The sequence below is a fragment of the Meriones unguiculatus genome, chromosome 9, assembly GCF_030254825.1.
Source record: "Meriones unguiculatus strain TT.TT164.6M chromosome 9, Bangor_MerUng_6.1, whole genome shotgun sequence".
Taxonomy (NCBI): domain Eukaryota; kingdom Metazoa; phylum Chordata; class Mammalia; order Rodentia; family Muridae; genus Meriones; species Meriones unguiculatus.
The window spans coordinates 66,408,983-66,427,343 of record NC_083357.1 but is presented as its reverse complement, the minus strand read 5'-3'; the positions used below and the strand labels follow the sequence as shown (position 1 = coordinate 66,427,343).

The 18,361-nt window shown below is 47.4% G+C and overlaps 1 protein-coding gene across 2 annotated transcripts in view; it reads right to left on the bottom strand.

Moving 5' to 3' along the window:
- Loxl2 (lysyl oxidase like 2) overlaps nt 1–766 on the bottom strand; it is an 86,367-nt gene extending 85,601 nt beyond the window's left edge. Inside the window, exon 1 of one of the 2 annotated variants that reach the window (XM_021647855.2) lies at nt 602–766. The gene's annotated coding sequence lies outside the window, so the exon portion shown is untranslated. The remainder of the gene's footprint in view (nt 1–601) is intronic. The other variant, XM_060391375.1, reaches the window with a different exon arrangement.
- Between the last annotated feature and the right edge of the window lie 17,595 nt (nt 767–18,361).

Here is an 18,361-nt window from a genome sequence, read left to right as displayed (position 1 = left end):
TAACGGTGGTGAGAGGTCCCCAGCGCGACTTGGGAATGAATACTTGGCGCCCGGACCTTTCTCCCGCTCTGTTCACTGAGCTCTGACTCTCGGCTGAGCCTTTCCAGCAGGCGGGGTAGAAAACCTAGTTACAGGCTGTGCGCTCTACGGCTGCTGAACGCTCGACCCCACGATGCCCAAAGTCACAGTCACAGCGGCACTGAAGTGACTTCCTGACCCCTCCCCACCATGAGCTCCACATCTCAAAAGCCAGAACTCTGGCCACCACCCCAACTTTCCGAAGCACCTTCTCCACTCTGCAGCCAGAGCGCGCCCCAAGGCCCCACGCCTCTGTCCTGGAACGCCCCGGGTCTCCAGGAGGGAAGCGTCCAGCAATTTGGGAAAATCGACCGCCTCGGGGGACCCAAGGCAAGGTGGGACTGGGCGGGGCTGGTGGCTTAGGGTGGGAGTTAGGGGGACCTGTCAGCCCGCACGTCCTCCTGCATTCCTGGCCCTAGCTGGCTCAAGGGAGGAGGTGGGGGGGAGGGATGGAGCCCGGGGATGTCCCCCCCTAGCCCCGGGACCGCGCACGAGAGGGGATGACCAGGGTAAGCGCTCTTACTTGGCAGCAGGGCTCCGAGGTGGCCAGGCTGGGACTGGGCTCTCCGTGCTGGCCCCTCTCCGCGCTGATCGGCGCCGGGGGCCCGCCCGCCCGCCGAGAAGCAAGGCGAAAAGCAGAGCTGCGCGCGTTACGGTTCTGGGCAGGCTTTCTCCCCTCCGGGCTTTTAAAGAGAAACTTGTAGCAAACCCCTCCCCCGACCCCCTCTCGCCCCGAAGGCGGCCTCCAGTTTAGCCCGGCCTCCACCCTTTGTTGAACTTCCTCAGCTTATCCCAGGATGGGGGTGGAGGGGGAGCGGGGTGGAGAGGGAGCGGGGTGGAGTGGAGTGGATCAGCAGAGGTTGGGGCAGGCATCTCCCAAGACCGCGCGCGCGTTCCAGACAGAGCGCTCTTCTCTTCTCTAGAGGATTCTGCACCCTCCACCTTCCTGGCCCCGCAGTCAATTCCCCCAGGGTGTGATTTACCCGGGGCTAAGGCCGGCGCCGAATCCAGCTCCTTAACCTGAAAGCTAAAAGCTGAAGTCAGAAGTTTTCATTCATCTCGCTCAGGCACCACGTCTTCTCTCGTAGATGGATTCTGAGTAGCAGACCCAAACTGTTCGCCTTTCAGCCCCAGGGTCACATCTGTGCATGGAGGCAAGACAGAAAAGTTGAGAGAAGGTCGGGGGAAAAGAAGCCGGTCGTTGGAATCTGACTGGAGTTTAAAAACTTTATCACAACTGACAAAATTGAAATTGCCTACAGAAACAACGGTGGTCTTCCTAAAGACTTCTCCAGCAAAAAGTTAAAAATAAACTAAAAAGAAAGCAAGCTGGTTTAGGGCTCTTTATCTAAATACCATCTCCCACAAAACGACCTAGCAATTCTGTTTACAAATGAAATTCTTTCGAGATAAGGACTGTATGAAAACCAGCACATATAGTTTTAATTTGTCAACTTTACTTACACGCTGAATTTCGCTTAATTTTTAAATCTTGTGAATGACATCCTTTGAGCAACGCAGTTTAGAAAGCCACAGGATGAACCTTGGAGCCAGGGTGAAGGTACCTAAGGTGCCTGAGGCCATCTTCTCAACACCCTTGACTCTAACGTGTGTGTGTGTGTGTGTGTGTGTGTGTGTGTGTGTTTGGAGGACAGAGGTCGACTTCTGGAGCCGTAGTAAATCCCCACTCTTTTTTTTTTTTTTGAGAAATTCATGCGCACATACAATGTATTTTGATCATATTCATTCTCTGTTCTTCTACCTAATTTCTCCCAGATCCACTACCCACCTCCCCAGCTTCACTTCCTCTTTGAAAAAAAAATTTTTTTTTTAACTCAGTGAGTCCAATTTGTGCTGCCCATACATGGGTGTGGGGCCATCCACTGGACATGGCTGACCTAAAACCTTAACAAAAATTTACTCTCCCCCAAGACTGCATCACTTCGCAATAGCTCCTCAGTTGGCTATCCCTTCCCTGTTCCACGCTGGATCATTGACTGCCTTGGTCTTAGGGCCTGTGCAGACAAACACAGCCTCTGCAGGGCTCCATGGTGCCTGGAAGACACTTCTGCACAGCCCTTCCTGACCTCGGACTCTTAAAATCTTTCTGCCCCCTCTTTTTAGCTAATCCCCGAACTTTGATGAGAAGGGGCGTGATACAGATGTCCCATTTAGGGCTGAGCACTCCACAGATGTTTATTCTCTGTACTTTGACCAACTGTGAGTGTCTGGGTTAACTGCTGTCTGTTGCCCAAAGAAGCTTCTCTTTTGGGGTCTGAGCACCTCACTAATCTATGGGTGTAGAGATATGTAGAGAGCAGTTTGCTATCAAAAAATAATAGTAGTAGGTTCACCTCTGGGACATAAGAGCTCCCCAACTATGGGTTCTTTGCAATATTTATAGTGTGATTTCTCTGTGGATTGAGCCTTAAATACAACCAGAGAGCAGCTGGTTACTCCCATAACCTTTGTGCCACTATTATACTCACCTGTGGACATCTCTTGCCAGGTTTTTTCATTGTAGCTTTCAGGGTTCCCAGCTGGATAAGACTATTGACTTTTCTTACTGGGCAGCCTGCATAGACCTTCCAGTACTATGAAATCAAGCCATGCGGGAGGAAACTTCCCAGTTAGGACCAGCTTGAGTCCTCCATGTCTCCTGACTAATGTGGTTATCATTTCACTGGGGTCATGTCCGAGGCTTTTCTTGGAAAGACATGACCACAGACAGTATTTGGTACCCAAACAGGGACCAACAGAGCCAGGAATGAGTTGAGAAGGAGTAGATGCACCTACCCCTACAGTGGGTACCGAGACATCAACTAAAGCTGCCCCACAGAGCAGAGCACCCCAGGAAAGCAAGGTTGCCTAGTTCAATGTGGCTGAGTGACCCCACCTGCATCTAGAAACTCAGGCTGGTAGTCCGTCAGACCCTCGGTTGCATACAGCCAGGAAGGCCAGAGCAAAATCAAACAACTTGAGCTGATCCAGCCAAGCCCACTGGCGTGAGGAAACGCACAGAGGCCCCATGGAGATACCCCAGGATGAGGACGCCAGACGACTGATACAAGTGCTGGACTCTTTTCCTGCTGTATCAGAACTTGATAACATACTTAGAACATACTTATTAGAACTTGGAAACATTTTCTTTTCTTTTTTTTTTTTTATTCCCTTAGCTACTGGATGCCAAGGCCAGTTCACATTCACTTGGAATGGACCTTTATAGAGTGCTGTCCCAAGGTTACTTTTACATTCTCACTGTTTGTCATAGAAAGAGTGGCCTGGGTCCTTGCTTTCCTGTCCTGCCTGAGCTCTGTAAAATGATTTTAATGATGCCATATATAATGCTAACTTCTGAGTGTTTTACAGATTAAAAAAAATAAAGGTCTATGTTCAGGGCATAATTGGCACTTTGCCTTCAATGTTCAGTGTGTGGATGTTGTGTCTCCTCTACTGGTCTCATTTGCAGCTAGTTTCCCTGTTGCTGATGGAGTAGATGCCTGAATGTTGGCTTTTAGAGAAAACAAAAGAGGCCTTTTTTGGTGGGGAAGCATCTAAGAGACATACAAGTGCACCTAAAGGAATGAGAGTAGGAATGTTTACACAAGGCAGAAGGGCCAGGCATAGTTGCAAAGTTCCCGAGAGCATTATAGTCTGGTAAACCACATACACTAGCAGCCCAAGTTACTTTCAGAATTTAAAACAGCTGTGTCTGTCAATGTACAAGAGCTTCAGGCCTATTTGGACTCCTAGGACGTTGCTAGATTTCCATACCCCTCTCTATCCTAGTTGTCTGTCACCTGTATAACTTGACAAATTTGGGTTCTAGGTGTGATTAGGACAAAAAGTGTCAAGAGGCAGTTTGAGCCGGTGAAGATCCGATGGCACCTGTATCCACATGTGGGTACCACACACAAACGTTCCAACACACAATTGAAACCAAATAATAACAGGAGGACGATTAGAGAGCTGGATAGAGGAGGCTCCCCTGAACAAGTGGACGTGGCTACTCCAGAGGTTAGAATAAGGTGGTTAGATTAAAAACCTCAGTACCAGAGCTGGGGTACTTTTATACTTGGCCAGGGAGGCTCCTGAGGCCCCCCAAACCATGAAGGGTACATTCACTGTGGTTGGTCACATCCCAGGACTTGACAGAAAGACCCTATTGATGAAGACACTACATTCCTTGGTTACAGGACATTGGAAAATAAAGCTGGGGTTGCGCTGGCTTTCGTGGTGTCCCATGAAGTTGCTGTGTGGGCTGCTGTGGGAGAATGGACGGTAACAGTCCTGCTCAGCTATGGACCTTGTATGTGACATAACTGAAATGCCAGGCAAGCTGTACCTGCTCGTACAATAGTGGCCTGACTGTCATGGCTCCAACCGTCAGCTTTTCAACTGGATTTGAGACCCCACAGGAGGGAGTTCACATCTGGGACAAAACCGGACACTGGGGAGATCACAGACTTCTGGGGGCAGCAGGGGATGGGGATGCAACTGCTATTGATCAAACCATTGCTGTTAGCTGCAATCCATCATGGAAGGAGATGGCATGGATGGCATACTACAGACTCATCTCGTCTTGACTGTTAGTTGATGTATGAGGACCCAGCCCACTGGGGGTGACATTCCCTAGGCAGGTAGTACTGAGCTATACACGAAAGCTAGCCGAGCATGAGCCTTTGAGCCAACAAACAGATCTCCCCGACGGTGTCTGCTTCAAGCTCTTGTTGAATTCCTGCCTGGACTTCCCCAGTAATGGACAGTCTCCTAAAACAAGCCCTTCCTTCCGATACTTGCTTTCAGTCAGGGTATTTTGTCAGTGTGACGGAAAGGAAACTGTCACAATTGTCTCGTGGGGAGGCTCACAGCCTCGGGAAGCAAACCAACTTCACAAGTCTGCAGACACCAAAGCCTGTAAGATCTGGGAACCTCTCCCCAGGGTTGTAAAAGCAGAAAACAGCAGCCGGAGGAAGAGACTCTGAGCAGCTAAGCCACTATGGCCAAGGAGGAAGATGATGAGGCAAACTTCAGTTACACCCAAATTCCTGAATGTTCGTGCTTTTCTAGAAGTACCCTTTGGCGGAATCATCCCAAGAGGTTTTTCATAACTGGTCAGTCTACTCAGAAAAAATTAACAGACTTATCATCACTTTTCTACTTACCCAGCAAACTGCTCCTTGTTCCACAGCAGGGGCCACTGGCGGCCTCACCATCGCTTCCGCCATCACTGCTTCCCGCCCCCTCCCCAAGACGTTTGAGCATTTGCTCCTCTTTGCTGTCCTTTCAGAGGAGCCAGGTTCAGTTCCTAGCACCTACATGGTACCTCACAACCATTGGTAATTCTCGTCCAAAAAGGATCTGATGCTCTCTTCTGACCTCCGTGGGCACCAGGCATGCACACGGTGCACATGATACATGCATAAAACATTCATGCTCATAAAATCAAATAGATAAATCTTTCTAAAAATCTCCTTTGAAGTGAAACCGTCAGGTGGCTGCATGAGCTACATTATTTAGATTACGGGTATAAGACTTGCTCGTTCAGTTAAGCTCAACATTGCAAACCCTAAATAAACACGGGTTATTGCTCTTAACACCCTTCTTGTAGATGTCTTTAGGCTATTTTTGCAGGCAGTTTTGATCTTATCAGTTGTGGTAAGGTTTCACACGCCCATACAGATTCTGAGGAGCGGCTTTCCCTGCGCCCTTAATTTTTCCTGTCTTCCTGTGGTGACTCACTGTGACCTGCCCCCAGTGTGAACCTCAGAGCCAGGAATGTTATTATGTCTCTTTGAACAATGTCCATCCCCCACTCGTTGGATCAGCTTGCTAAGGCTGACCCTGACATGAAGCAAAGGACTTCAGAGGTCACAAGATCCGAAGCTCCGGTTTACAAAGGAGAGCTGGCCCTCCACGGGAAGGGAGGTTTGTTCCCTCCTTAAACAGCAGCATGTGCCCGGCACTGAGGCCTTGCATTTCCCCTAGTTTCTCTGTCACCTCTGTTCAGGTAAAGCCAATCCTGACTCCCCACTGTTGTATGGGAGAGTTTTCCTAGGGAAGCCCCAACACACACACACACACACACACACACACACACACACACACACCACCTACTTAACCCTAATACAAATACCCACAACAAAGCCCAACAATGAGTTTTACCTGGGGCAGGGCTAATGGTTGATGTGGGAGGGCCCGGCCATTTTGGGCAGTGCTGCTGCCCCTGAGAAGATGGTCCTGGACGGTGTAAGAAAGTGGGCTGCATAGGCCCTGAAGAGTGTAAGCACCATTTTTCCATGGTCTCTGCTTAAGCTTCTGACTTCATGTTCCTGCTTTGAGTTCCTGCTCTGACCTCCTTTGATGACGGTCCGTGATTTGGAAGTAGAAAGCCAAACAAATCCTCTCCTCCACAAGTTGTTTTCAGTTGCCATGTTTTATCACAATCACTGAACCAGGGCAGAGGCGCCGACCACTGCTCGCTTCTGTCTGATGCTGGCATACTGCTGCTGAAAGCTGAGGGTTCCAGGAGCCTCCAAGTGCTGGGGCCTGAGGAGCTCAGGTCAGGCCCCAGGCTGCCACCTGCAGCAGCCAGAGGGGTTCATTCAGGTAAAGATGGGATTCCTGACTTCCCTGCAGAAAGAATTTCAGGATGAGCTGGCGCGAGGCAGAGTTGAAATTTATTAAGAAGAGATTTGGGGGACCAGAAAGATTGCTCAGCAGGTAAAGATGCTTCCCTGCTGAACCTGCTGACCTGAGTCCGAGCCTCACACGGTGGGAGGAGAGAGCTGACTCCCACAAGTCCTCTGACCTCACTAACACAGGCTGTTGTATTGCATGCTCACACACAAACAGTGAATGTTAAAGAGAGAGTCTTAAACATAGATGAAAGTTTCATGGCAAGATCAGAGGTAGCAAGCCTAACATGCATGGGATTAAACAATATCTGTTATAGAAAGTATAGATAGATAGATAGATAGATAGATAGATAGATAGATAGATGATAGAGTTCAGGGAAAGTATAACACACACACACACATGAAATGTAGAAATGTGCTGTGGGCTTTTCTGGGGAAAGTTGCACTTGAATTGGTTTGTTTGTTTTGTGTTTTTTGAGACAAGATTTCTCTATGTACCTGTAGCTGTTCTGGACTCACTTTGTAGAGCAGGCTGGTTTCGAACTCACAGAGATCCACCTGCCTCTGCCTCTCTGAGTGCTGGTATTACAAGCACCGCACCCGGCAGTCATTTAGGGTGTTTTAATTGTAGCCACATAAACGAATTTGATGGTTCTCAAGTTATAACTTTCTTTTTTTTTTTTTTTTTAATTTTTTTGAGACATGGTCTTATTACACAGCTCTGACTGATCTGGAATTCAGAAATCAACCTGCCTCTACCAAAAAGTACTGGGATTAAAGGCGAGCACCATGCTTGGTCTTCTCAAGTTACATCTTGAAGGGTTGCCCAGGAACTTTCTATTGTCTCATTCTTAATAAATACAATTAGAACTGTCTTGGATAGATCTGCAATCTGATACAACAAAACCATTGATCATAAAGGGCTAGAAAAAAAGGGGGTTAAGATGTGTCTTTGCAAATAGAATTCCTTGCGAGATTCCTGGAAAGCTTTACACCCTGGAAAGGAGAAAGGCCATACTTCATCATATACACTTGGGCCTGGAAGCATAGGCTCATTGCTACTTCAGCATTCTTATTTGAAACATCTCAATACAAAAGGAATGCCATCTCTATGTAGGCAGCTTTCACAGAAACGTTACTCATGCTGGACTCTCAGCTGGCCAGAGGCTTGGAGAAGGCTCTAAAGCAAGATATCTCATATGGATGATATCTAATATATATATATATATAATTTAATATACAACCCCCAAAGGGGTCAAGATCCACAGGTTGAGAATCACGGCTCAAGGGTGAAGTGTAACTGTTTTTGCCCTTTCCATTTGCCTTCTCTCTTTGTCCTGACATGGGGTCCTGAAGCTGAAATTTGGAGTGAAAAGTTCGCAGTCTGCGTGTCTATCGCCAGGAATCTCTGGCATCTAAAGCCTGAACCAATAGAACCTTGGCTTTCAGGGCTTAGGGCTGTCTGCCTGTGGGTTCACCAGTTGAGCCACTAGATTTTGGGCACTCAAAAGGGTTCCTAATGCCCCTCTTCCTTACCTTCCTACTAGCCTTGCAGCCACCCTGGCATCTGCAGTATTCTTTGCAACTCACACAGTGTTTGTGAGGTGCATCCCATCAAACCCAAAACATAAACCTCTAACATGTGACTGAAGTTGAAATGGCGACAGTCGGTATCATTGATTCTCCAACTTCTGACGATGAAGGAAGAAGCTGAAACTCATACAACCAAAGATCTTCGTGTGGTCTAGTTGTTAATATAAAAGGAGATCAAGCAAGCAGCTATGCAAACATTGGTCCATCTGTTTGGGGAAGAGACTTGAAAACGTCTATCAGGGAGGGGTATCTGCCTCATCTGGCCTTGGGGAGGGGATCGTGGCCAGTTATATCACATATTCCATTTTGGGCAGACATCTGATCAGCCCTGTGATCTGGTGTCCATGTTTCCGGTGACCACAAATCTGAGACTCTTATCACAGTGCCTTTTAGTTCAATGAGTACTGTTGAGAATGAAGGTAGCTAGCTCTGAGGAGGCTGCGCCCTCTAGTGGCTGGATCCTTGCCCAACCATGAGCAATTGCTCTCCTACAGTATGAAATAGACAAAGTATCAAGAAAATTGTTCTTAAAGTTACTGTTCTCCTCTTGATAACATTTGTAAAAGAGAACTGGCTTACAGAATAAGATTTAATGTTCTGTTAATGCAATTGCTTATGTTTTCTGCTGCTTTTGTCAATCTTTGACAGCTCAGGAAGCCAAGACTTAAGGGCAAAGTTCATTTAATTGCTTGTGTACATTAAGGCCCTCTAACGTCCACATTTTAAACAACTATTACTGTAAGCTGACCCTGGTACACTTAATGCCCTATTGTTTCACATGCATTTCTAGGGGAGCACGCTTTGGGCAACCTCACCACCATCAGAATCATTTCTTTACAGCAATTCAGTTAGTCTGTCACTGTACAGCCTTGTGACTGCTGTCTGTTGGCTTTCTGCAGAAGCGCAACTCTAATGAAACAACACAAACAGCCTGTTTGGGGGAGGCTAAGACATCATCGGCAGAACAGAATTAACTCATTGAGCAGAACTATATGAGGACAGCTGGGTTTGTGGTACTGATAACAGAGCTGTTGACATGCCCTCGTAGGTAGGAAAGGAGAGGTGCTACAGTACCCTGACCTGAGAGTCTGGCTATGACTTCTTCCTACTGCCGGCCCTAGCTGCAAGAGATCCTGGGAGGTGCTGGAATACGTCGACCGGAAGGAGACTCCATGATGCGGCTTCCATGAGGTCATCATCCATGATGGAGTGAGACTTTGCAGTGATGGAGCTGTTTAGGGGAGGGGTGGTCACCACGCTCCTATACGAAACTCCAGTCCTCCGTAGGTGAGCCACGGACTGGTTCACTGAGTTGGACTTTGTGTGGTGCTGTCTGCCATTAGTTTCCTACCTAGGTGAAGAGATGTTTGCTTGCGTCTCTCTGGGAAAGTGGATGCAACAATCTGGTGCACCCATGTGGGGCATAAAAAAACCAAAGATGAGTGTGGGAGGAGAGACCACGTTGCCCTTGCTTCGGGCAGTAAGGCATGTGACTGAGACTGAACTCTCCGAGGGGCAGTCATGACATGGCTGTGTGTGGCACAGGTGGCCTGCTTTCCTAGTAAGACAAGCAACTGAGCCGTGTGGTGGTGGAGTGACCAAGGCAAGAGTCCCAGGGTGGCTGTTTTCTTCTTTGTGGTATGAATCGGGGTGCCCTCTTGATGAGCGGGTCTATTGTGTGAAGGCAGGGATGTCCTGAAACGGGTTGAAGGACTAGAGAACACATTGCAGTCTTTGTTGTGACAGTTGCATGGTTATTGCTATGGCTAATAAGACACGCAGCTGGGGCTGAAGAGATGGCTCAGCAGTTTAAAGAACTGGCTGTTCTTCCAAAGGTCCTGAGTTCGATTCCCAGCAACCACATGGCAGCTCACAACCATCTTTTCTGGCATGTAGGCATACATGCAGGCAGAATACTATATAAATAATAAATACATCTTAAAAAAAAAAAAAGACACGCAGCCAGGGCCAACATATTTTTATTCTAAAATGGAGATGGAATGATTGTGTTATGCCTGAAGAGAAAACTGTAACTAAAGCACCATCCTGGTTAGCTTCAGTTGTCAACCTGACATAGCCGAGAGTCATCTGAAAAACGAGTCTCAGTTGGGGGATTGCTTAGATCAGATTGGCCTACGAGCATGTCTGTGTGGGACTGTCTTGATTGTTCACGGATGCAGGAGGGCCCAGCCCACTTCCTAGAGAGGTGGTGTGGTGTTGCACTGTATGAGAAAGCTACCTAAGCACGACCCCTCGCAAGGAAGGAAACAGCATTCCTCCATGGTTCCTGCTGTACTCTGGCTCTGAGTGAGTTCCCTGGTCGGAGGCAATGCTTTGTGGGATAGCAAGCAAGTCTGGTCTCAAGTCCCTTCTTTGAGTTCCTGCCCCGATATCCCTCGATGGATTGACCGTGACCTGGAGGTGTAAGCCAAATAAATCCTTTCTTCCCCTCAGTTGCTTTTGTCATGGCGCTTGTCACGGCAATAGAGTGAAACTAGAACAAACCCCAAAGTCTCTGTGACTGGAAGTGTGCAGCTTCATTCACATGAGTTTCATCTAAATATTATGCCAAAGGCAGTAGAGTAAAAAGCATGCAAGTTTAATACATGCAAAGCAACCAGACAGTGCTCTTTTATGCAGTGTGTGTGGAGACTTGCAGCTCGTAAAAAGCCCGTCAAGCCTTTGTCCTTTCCACTTCTGTAATCAGCGCTTTTCAGACGGCACGATTGCTATCCAGGAAGTCCTGCTATTTAAAACCGGGTCCATGCGTACCTGAATTGACTAGATAGGGTTTTGTTGTATATACAAACTGGCTCAAATTATTCTAGACCCCCAATTTCTGCCAACTCTGAGACACAGTTGAGGCAGGGAAGGGTCATGAGAGCTTTTTTTCTACCAAGAAAGATGGGCTGGCATTTAGCCGGGTCCACAATCCAACTTGCAGGTCAGCTAGCCCCAGGGTTCTCCAAGGTATGCCAGTAGCTTCGCCCTGGTGGCTCAGGGTTGGCTGAGGACAGCGTCTGACTCTTGCATTCCAGCTGCTGGTATTTATGAGGCTGCTCTGTGCCCAGAGCCAGCTCAGCACCACAGGAGAGATGGGTGGATAAATCCTGTCTTTGCCTGTGTGCCCCCTGCTCCTTTTGATTTCTGAGCTCAGACGAAGTTAGACCTGTTCTGGGTGCCATAACCAGGGATGAGCCTTACAGCTGCGTTGCTTGAAGTAGCCACTGGTCTGCAAGAATCTGGGAACCAGGGGGACATGAAGAGGCAACTGCCAAACCTCCTCAGCATTAATCACCAAAGCAGCAGGGACACCTTGTGGTCTGAATGGGAACTGCAATTTCTATGATGAAACCCCAAATCCCAACGAAGTGGGATCCGGAAGTAGGGCCTTAGGGGGGCAATTAGGGTTGGGGGGGCTTTAGAAGAGACCTTCCTGGTAGGACTCACAACTGTGTAAGAAGAAAAAGGGGGAAAGGAGCAAAATGTCTCTGTGCTGGGTAAGACACAGGGAAAGACGGCCTTCTCTGAACCAGGAGCTGGGCTCCCATCAGCTCAGTGAGCCGGAAGTGCTTTATAGACATGTCTGTTGTCTAGACCGTCCAGCCTGTGGTGTTCTCTGGCAGCATTCTGAGCTGACAGATAGATCCACAGGGGATGCTCCTCCGACCCTCGCCTCCCAGCCATAGCTGCCATGGTACCAGGTCTACAGCTCTGCCTTCTTTCTCCAGTTACCCATGATTCCCACGCACAGCTCCTCTCTGGTGCTCTACAGTAAAGAAATCTATCTCTTGAATCACAGTCTGTCCAGAGATGAGGTGGGCAATCGGATCCCCTTTCCTCCAGTCTTTCAGCCTCTCTGTGACATTCTTCCTGACCCTACATCGGTGGCCTCGAGCTCCCAGATCTGCTCCAAACCCTGTTGGCCCTGCCTTCAAAGGCGCCCCAGAATCTACCCAGACTCTCTTTGCTTGGGGCCCTCTCTTCCAGACCTGAGCCAGCCCTACTGATCCTTCTATTCTTCCTTTGTCCTGGAACTCATGTTCAAGCCCAAAGCCACATCATTCCTTTGAAATATCCGTCTGGTCATGTCACTCTCCCGATGAGCACTTTGTTGTGGCTTCTTTCATGACACTGGCATGAAAGTCCACAAGCTCCTACCTTCTTCTGCCCGTGCACACTTTGCCAGCCTTCGCCTGCTTTGATTTTCTGCACAAACCCGACTCTTCACTGTTCCAGTGCCGAAATCTGCTCCCGGCCCAGAGTCTCTACATGTCTTGATGATCTCTGGCTCTAGAACACTCTTTCCTTGAGTTTCCTTGGGGTCCCTCTCTCTCCTCCTTCATATCGTTGCTCGATAACATTTCACTGGAAGAACATTCTTGGCTGCCTGTTCAGACCGTTACTACTCTTCTGAAGTTCCATTTCCACACTCTCCCACTCTCCGGCTCAGGCTCCCTTCCATTTTCTTCCTTACTGGGAGGGAAGCTCCACCACACCCCAGCTTTCTTTCACAGCTTCTCTTTCCCCTCACTGATGCCTCAAGTACCTGACACCCAGTCCTAGTAACTGTTTGCTGAATGAATAAATGGACTTCTTTGATATCTCTGGCTCTTTACTGTCTTGTAGATCTCTGGGGCAGTCAGAAATCCTTTCCCTCTGAAACCAAGTCCAAAAGCAACAACTACCAAAAAGAATGGCATGCTTTACTGTATTAAAATAAAATAAAATAAAATATAATAAAACTACCCATCAAGACAGTGCTTAAAGAGAGTGGGGCTATAAAACAGGAGAAGATACTTGTAATTAACATAACCCAAAAGTATGAATGCAGAGTTAGGTAGCTTTCTGAGCTGTGACCCAAATACCTGAAAGAAAAACTCAAAGGAAGGAATTATTTATTTTGCCTTAAGGTTTTAGAGATTTCAATCACAGCTGGCCAGCTCCATGTCTAGGGTGAGGCTTAAAATCATGGTTTTGGGGATGTGTGGAAGAAAAGGCTGCCCATGAGAGAGAGAGAGAGGAGGGAAGGAAGGAAAGTGGAAGAAGGGAAGGAGGGAGGAAGGAACGGAGGGGGAGGAAGACAACCCATGTCAACCTTTGGCCTCCACGCACAAGTATACTCACACCCACCAAACATGTGCTCGCACCCACACACATGTGGACAAGCATACATACATTCACACACGTGCCACATGTATACACATGCAGAATTTAAAACATTAAACTTGGTTCCCGCAACTTGCTCAGCTACTTAACTATAGCACCTCGGAGGCAGTTTTCAGAGTTCGTGCATTTGGAAGTAAATCATTCAAATTTCACCGCACAGATGTCTCAACGGTGTGTTCAATCGGCCATGGGTTGGGGGGGGGATGGAAGGTGTGGAAGGTGGTAGTGGTGGTGGTGGAGATTAACACACAGATCATGGAAACCAACACACAGATCACTCCATTTTGGCCATCTCCAAACAGCTCTGCGCAGCACCTGAGATCATTTGCCACGGTGGCGTTGCCCGGGTTTAAGTTCCAGCTCTTCCCTCACTAATCACATGCTTCACCTAAACTTCAACTCTGTACCCGAGATATGAAAAGGATAATAGGTGTTGGTTCCTAGGCTCGCTTTGAGGATTGAGCTCACCAATGTAGGAAAGGGCGCAGTTCTGAGTTTGGCCACCCTGTGCTTGTTCAAAAACACCGGCTCTCTACCCTGCAATGGAACCAACCTCTGTGTGTGTGTGTGTGTGTGTGTCTGTCTGTCTGTCTCTGTTCCTCCCTCCCTCCCTCCCTTTTGACAGGGTCACTATGTAGGTAGCCCATGGCTCACCGGACCTCGCTAAGGTGGAGTGTACCAGCCATACCTGGCTTGTTTCCAACTCTCTGGGGGAGTTCTGAAAGGCATGATCCACCAAAAGATAGGAGTGTTTTAGAACCAGGTGACACTTGCCTCAAAGGTTGACCCAAGTCTCTTTTCAAGAAACAACAAATGTGAGATGGCATGGCAGTTTCACCCTATATCTACTGGAACCAGAAGGTACGACTAGGTTTTGGTTTACCACCGTGACGGAAAAACTAGCTCAGTTTAATGTTTGTTTTTATTGGATGACCTTACTAGTTACGTATTTTATCTAACTCACTATATCTAAATATTATCTCTCAAATAACTCTGGGAGTTTGTGTTGTAGAGGGCCTTACAGGTAATTTTCATGGCAACTCTTCCTTCAAGTACAATTATAAAGCTGATTCAAGGTTTTTTGTTTCCTGGCCAGTCACATGATCTGAATTAAGTTTTGTGAGTTTGTTTGTTTGTTTTTTAAGACAGACAGCTGGGTGTTATTAGGCAGGGTTCTCTAGAGGAGCCATTCTCTCTCTCTCTCTCTCTCTCTCTCTCTCTCTCTCTGTATACATGATAATGGAGATTTGTTAGATTGGATTATATGATATGGGCTGAGGAAACAGAGAAAGAGAGAGAAAGAGGAGGAGGAGGAGGAAGAAGAAGAAGAAAGGAGAAACATGATATGAATCCTTGTGGGAGAGAAATACCATGATCAGAAAGCAAGGAGCTAGGGTCAGAAGGTATTTTGCATCTCCTCTTAGTGGAAGGACTACATAAAAACCCTCTGTCTTTGGTACCAAGGCTGTGCTTCCTACTTTTCTGACCTTCACATCTTCCCTTATTACTATCATTGCTGTGCGTGCGAGGACGAAGTCTGTACATTCTGGTACCATAGCACATGGAGGTCAGCAGACGACTCTGTGGAGTCAGTTCTCTCCGTCCACCTTACCTAGCTTCTGGAGATGAAACTCTGGTCACGCCTGAATGGCAATCGCCTTTCCCCACTGAGCAATGGCACAGGCCCAATTTTTCTTCCTCAGATTCAGTCCTTGGAGTATTTCCTTCTCTTAAATCATCCCTGGTTGATCTGCTTTAGCCTGCCACCCAGGAGACTAGGCCTGAGACAGTCTTGTAGCACATGGGGCGGGGAGGGGGAGGCAGTGTAAAGAAAAGACTTTAGAAAGTGTTTAGAAAAGCTTTAGAAAGTGTTCTGTAGGCAAAGTGTTCCATGGTTTAAGTGATACCGAGCAGCTTAGAACTGGAGTTGTATTCCAACAGACCATAGTCACAAAGATGAAACCAATTCTTCTGTAAAACAACCTGGGATGAACCTGACCATCTGAGTGCTATGTACTGAGTTGGGGTGGCCTGTGGCACTGTGGGAGAGTGCTTGTCTGGCATTCCTGGGCTCCACCCTCAACACTGAAAGCGAAAGAAAAGCCAAGCTCCCCCCCACAATAAATATGCTGGGTTATTATTTAGGAGAACGTATTTTTTTTATATTGTGCAAAATTATAAAAACACATAATAGGTATTTTAGGGATCATCTCAAAAGTCCTGAGTTCCTTCTCTAGAACGTCATTTCTCTGAGGTTTAATCATACAGAGTATCAAGAGTTGCATTTTAGCATTTTAGTTAGGGATTAAGTTTCTAATGTATGCACTTTGGGGTACATATTCAAGTCAAAGCAGAAGGCTGGCTGGATGCCTCAGAGCATCCTTTCATGCTACCATAACCTGCATAAAAAGATTTCACAAAGCTAAGCAGAGTTCATTAAATGTTAGGTGTCTGAACCTTTTTTTGTTTGTTTGCTTGTTTGTTTTGTTTTGTTTTTGTTTTAAAAAATCTGGGCAGTAAAACCTATGGCTAGAAAAAATGAACTCTTTAAGAAAATGCCAAGTCTGGTTCCTGGAGTTCAAGTCCTGTGTAAGACAAGGCAAGGGAAAAGACAGAGTGGGCAATCTTTTCAGAACTGTCTAGGTCAAAAAAGGGTGAAGAGTGGAATTCACACAGCCAACGGTAAACCTGAGAGGGCTGAACTTTTTAGGAATAATACACTAAGGGCCGCTGATGTGCCTCAGCAGGGAACGGATCGAGCTCGAGGGCCTGAGCTCCATCCCTGAGACCTACATGAGAGAAGGAAAGAACCAACTCCTTCAAGTTGTTCCCTAACCTTTGCGTGTATTCTCCAGTGTGTGCACGCTCCCACAAACATAAATCAATGGAATAAAAGAGGAGTAAGTCAACGAACATCAGCCCTCTGCTAAGCACTCCGAAGGCGCAGAGCTTGTCTTTCGGAAACTTTGTGATACGCCAATGTGCCCCCTTCCTGTCAGTCAGGGTCACTGGAATTCTGGACTCGCAACAAAAGAACGTGGTGCCTCGGACATTTATCAGATGAGCAGTTGGACAGGAAGGAAGCCCCTCCTTCACCCTCCATTTAGCTGAGATTATTGTTTAAACAAAGAGTACGCCTCTGAAACCCATCAACACCATAAGCCGCCAGGAGCTTTCTGGACTTTTCCTAAGGCCTGATTTTGGTTTGTTTGTTTTGTTTCGGTCTCTCCCATGTTTCAGTCCCAAGCTGTTGATGGAAGTGTTCAAGTGGCTGTGAAGTCTGGAGCCCAGGGTGATCCCCCTGTCTAACAGGACGGGAGCTAAGGGGGTGAAGATCAAAGACCGGAGCGGCCCTGCAGCGGGTCTCAGCCATTACTGCAGAGAATGAAAGCATGTCAACACATTCTTCCTTTGTGAGGGTGAGGTAGGCAGAAGGTTGGGGTCTCCAGACCCCAGACATGGTGGGCTGGCAAAGACTCTCTGCAGTATTGTGTTTCCAAGTGGACTGCCTCTTCCAAGAAGTGTTTGGGGATTAGCAGGGTACCCCTTTGTCCCCTGAAAGAAGATACGCTAGCTAACAGGTCTGGCAGGAACTTTGTTGCTCCTTGGCCACAACACCCCACCCTCCATAGGGACTATCAGCATTTTGGGATCTAGAAAAAAAACCGAACATAAATATATAAACCAAACAAAAAACCAAGGCTGTGTTTTATGATCTGTTAACATTGTTTTGAAGCTTTTGGATCTGGTGCCTTCCTTCTACCCAAATGAATAATCGATATATCTTTACTGACGTAGGTATTTCGTTTTTGTGGGGTTTTCGCTGCTGTCGTTTTGTTTGTTTTATGTGTGTGTGTGTGTGTGTGTGTGTGTGTGTGTGTGTGTGTGTTCAAGACAGGGTTTCTCTGTGTGGCCCTGGCTGTCCTGGAACTCTCTATAAACCAGGCTGGCCTAGGTCTCACAGAGAAACACTCCTTTCTCTGCCTCCTGAGTGCTAATCAAAGGCATGTACCACCACTACTGGCTGATTTCAGATATTTACCTCTAAGCACCGAGTCCTGCACTGCCTCAAAATAGGTTGTCTGTTTTCACACTCATATACTGTTCTTCCCCTCAGTGGTTAAGGCACCCTGCTTTAGGGCATACCTCCCCACTCCCCTTTCCCTTTCCTTTTTTCTCTCAACATCCTTCAAACAAATGTCTTAGGCTTGTTTTCCCCCTGTAGTTCCCATCAACCAGCCACCTTCTCTTCCCATCTGTCTCCACGTCTATTTTTAAGCACGGCTCAGGCCTACCCCTCCACCTTCAAGAAAAACTGTTTATATATCCTAAGAACGGCTGGAAGAGGTTTAGCTTCTAATTTGATCTTTTCTGGCAATTGGTGGTTGGAACTGAGGTTCTGTGAAGAAGTGACATGTGTGGTGACGGTCTGTCGGATGGACTGACTTGACTCCAGCTGTCTGATCATCAAGAGGTGGAATGTTGCAAGATTATCTTGTACTCCCTAGGCTTCTCACTAGCCACTTACTACCAACCCCCCATCTTTGTGACCACTGGGTAAATCTTTGGGAATGCACTGATAACCTTCGCAGACGGCTAGCCTCCAGCATCTCTACCGCTAAGACCGTTACAACTGTAAGAGCCAAAGTTAACCTGTAGGCCCCATTTGCCTAAGGACAAAGTAACTTCCTGGAATGCTGGGAGTTGTAGTTCTTGGGAAATAACAAGCCACATGTTTTACTGTGCTAACGTGAATGTTTGATCCATTTCCATCAGGTAGGTGGGATCATGGGTGGGCAGGAGGTATGTGGGTAGAAAAATATGCCAAGGATGTATGTTTGCCCCTGATTGGACCTAATGGGAAACACAATGAATTATGGCTT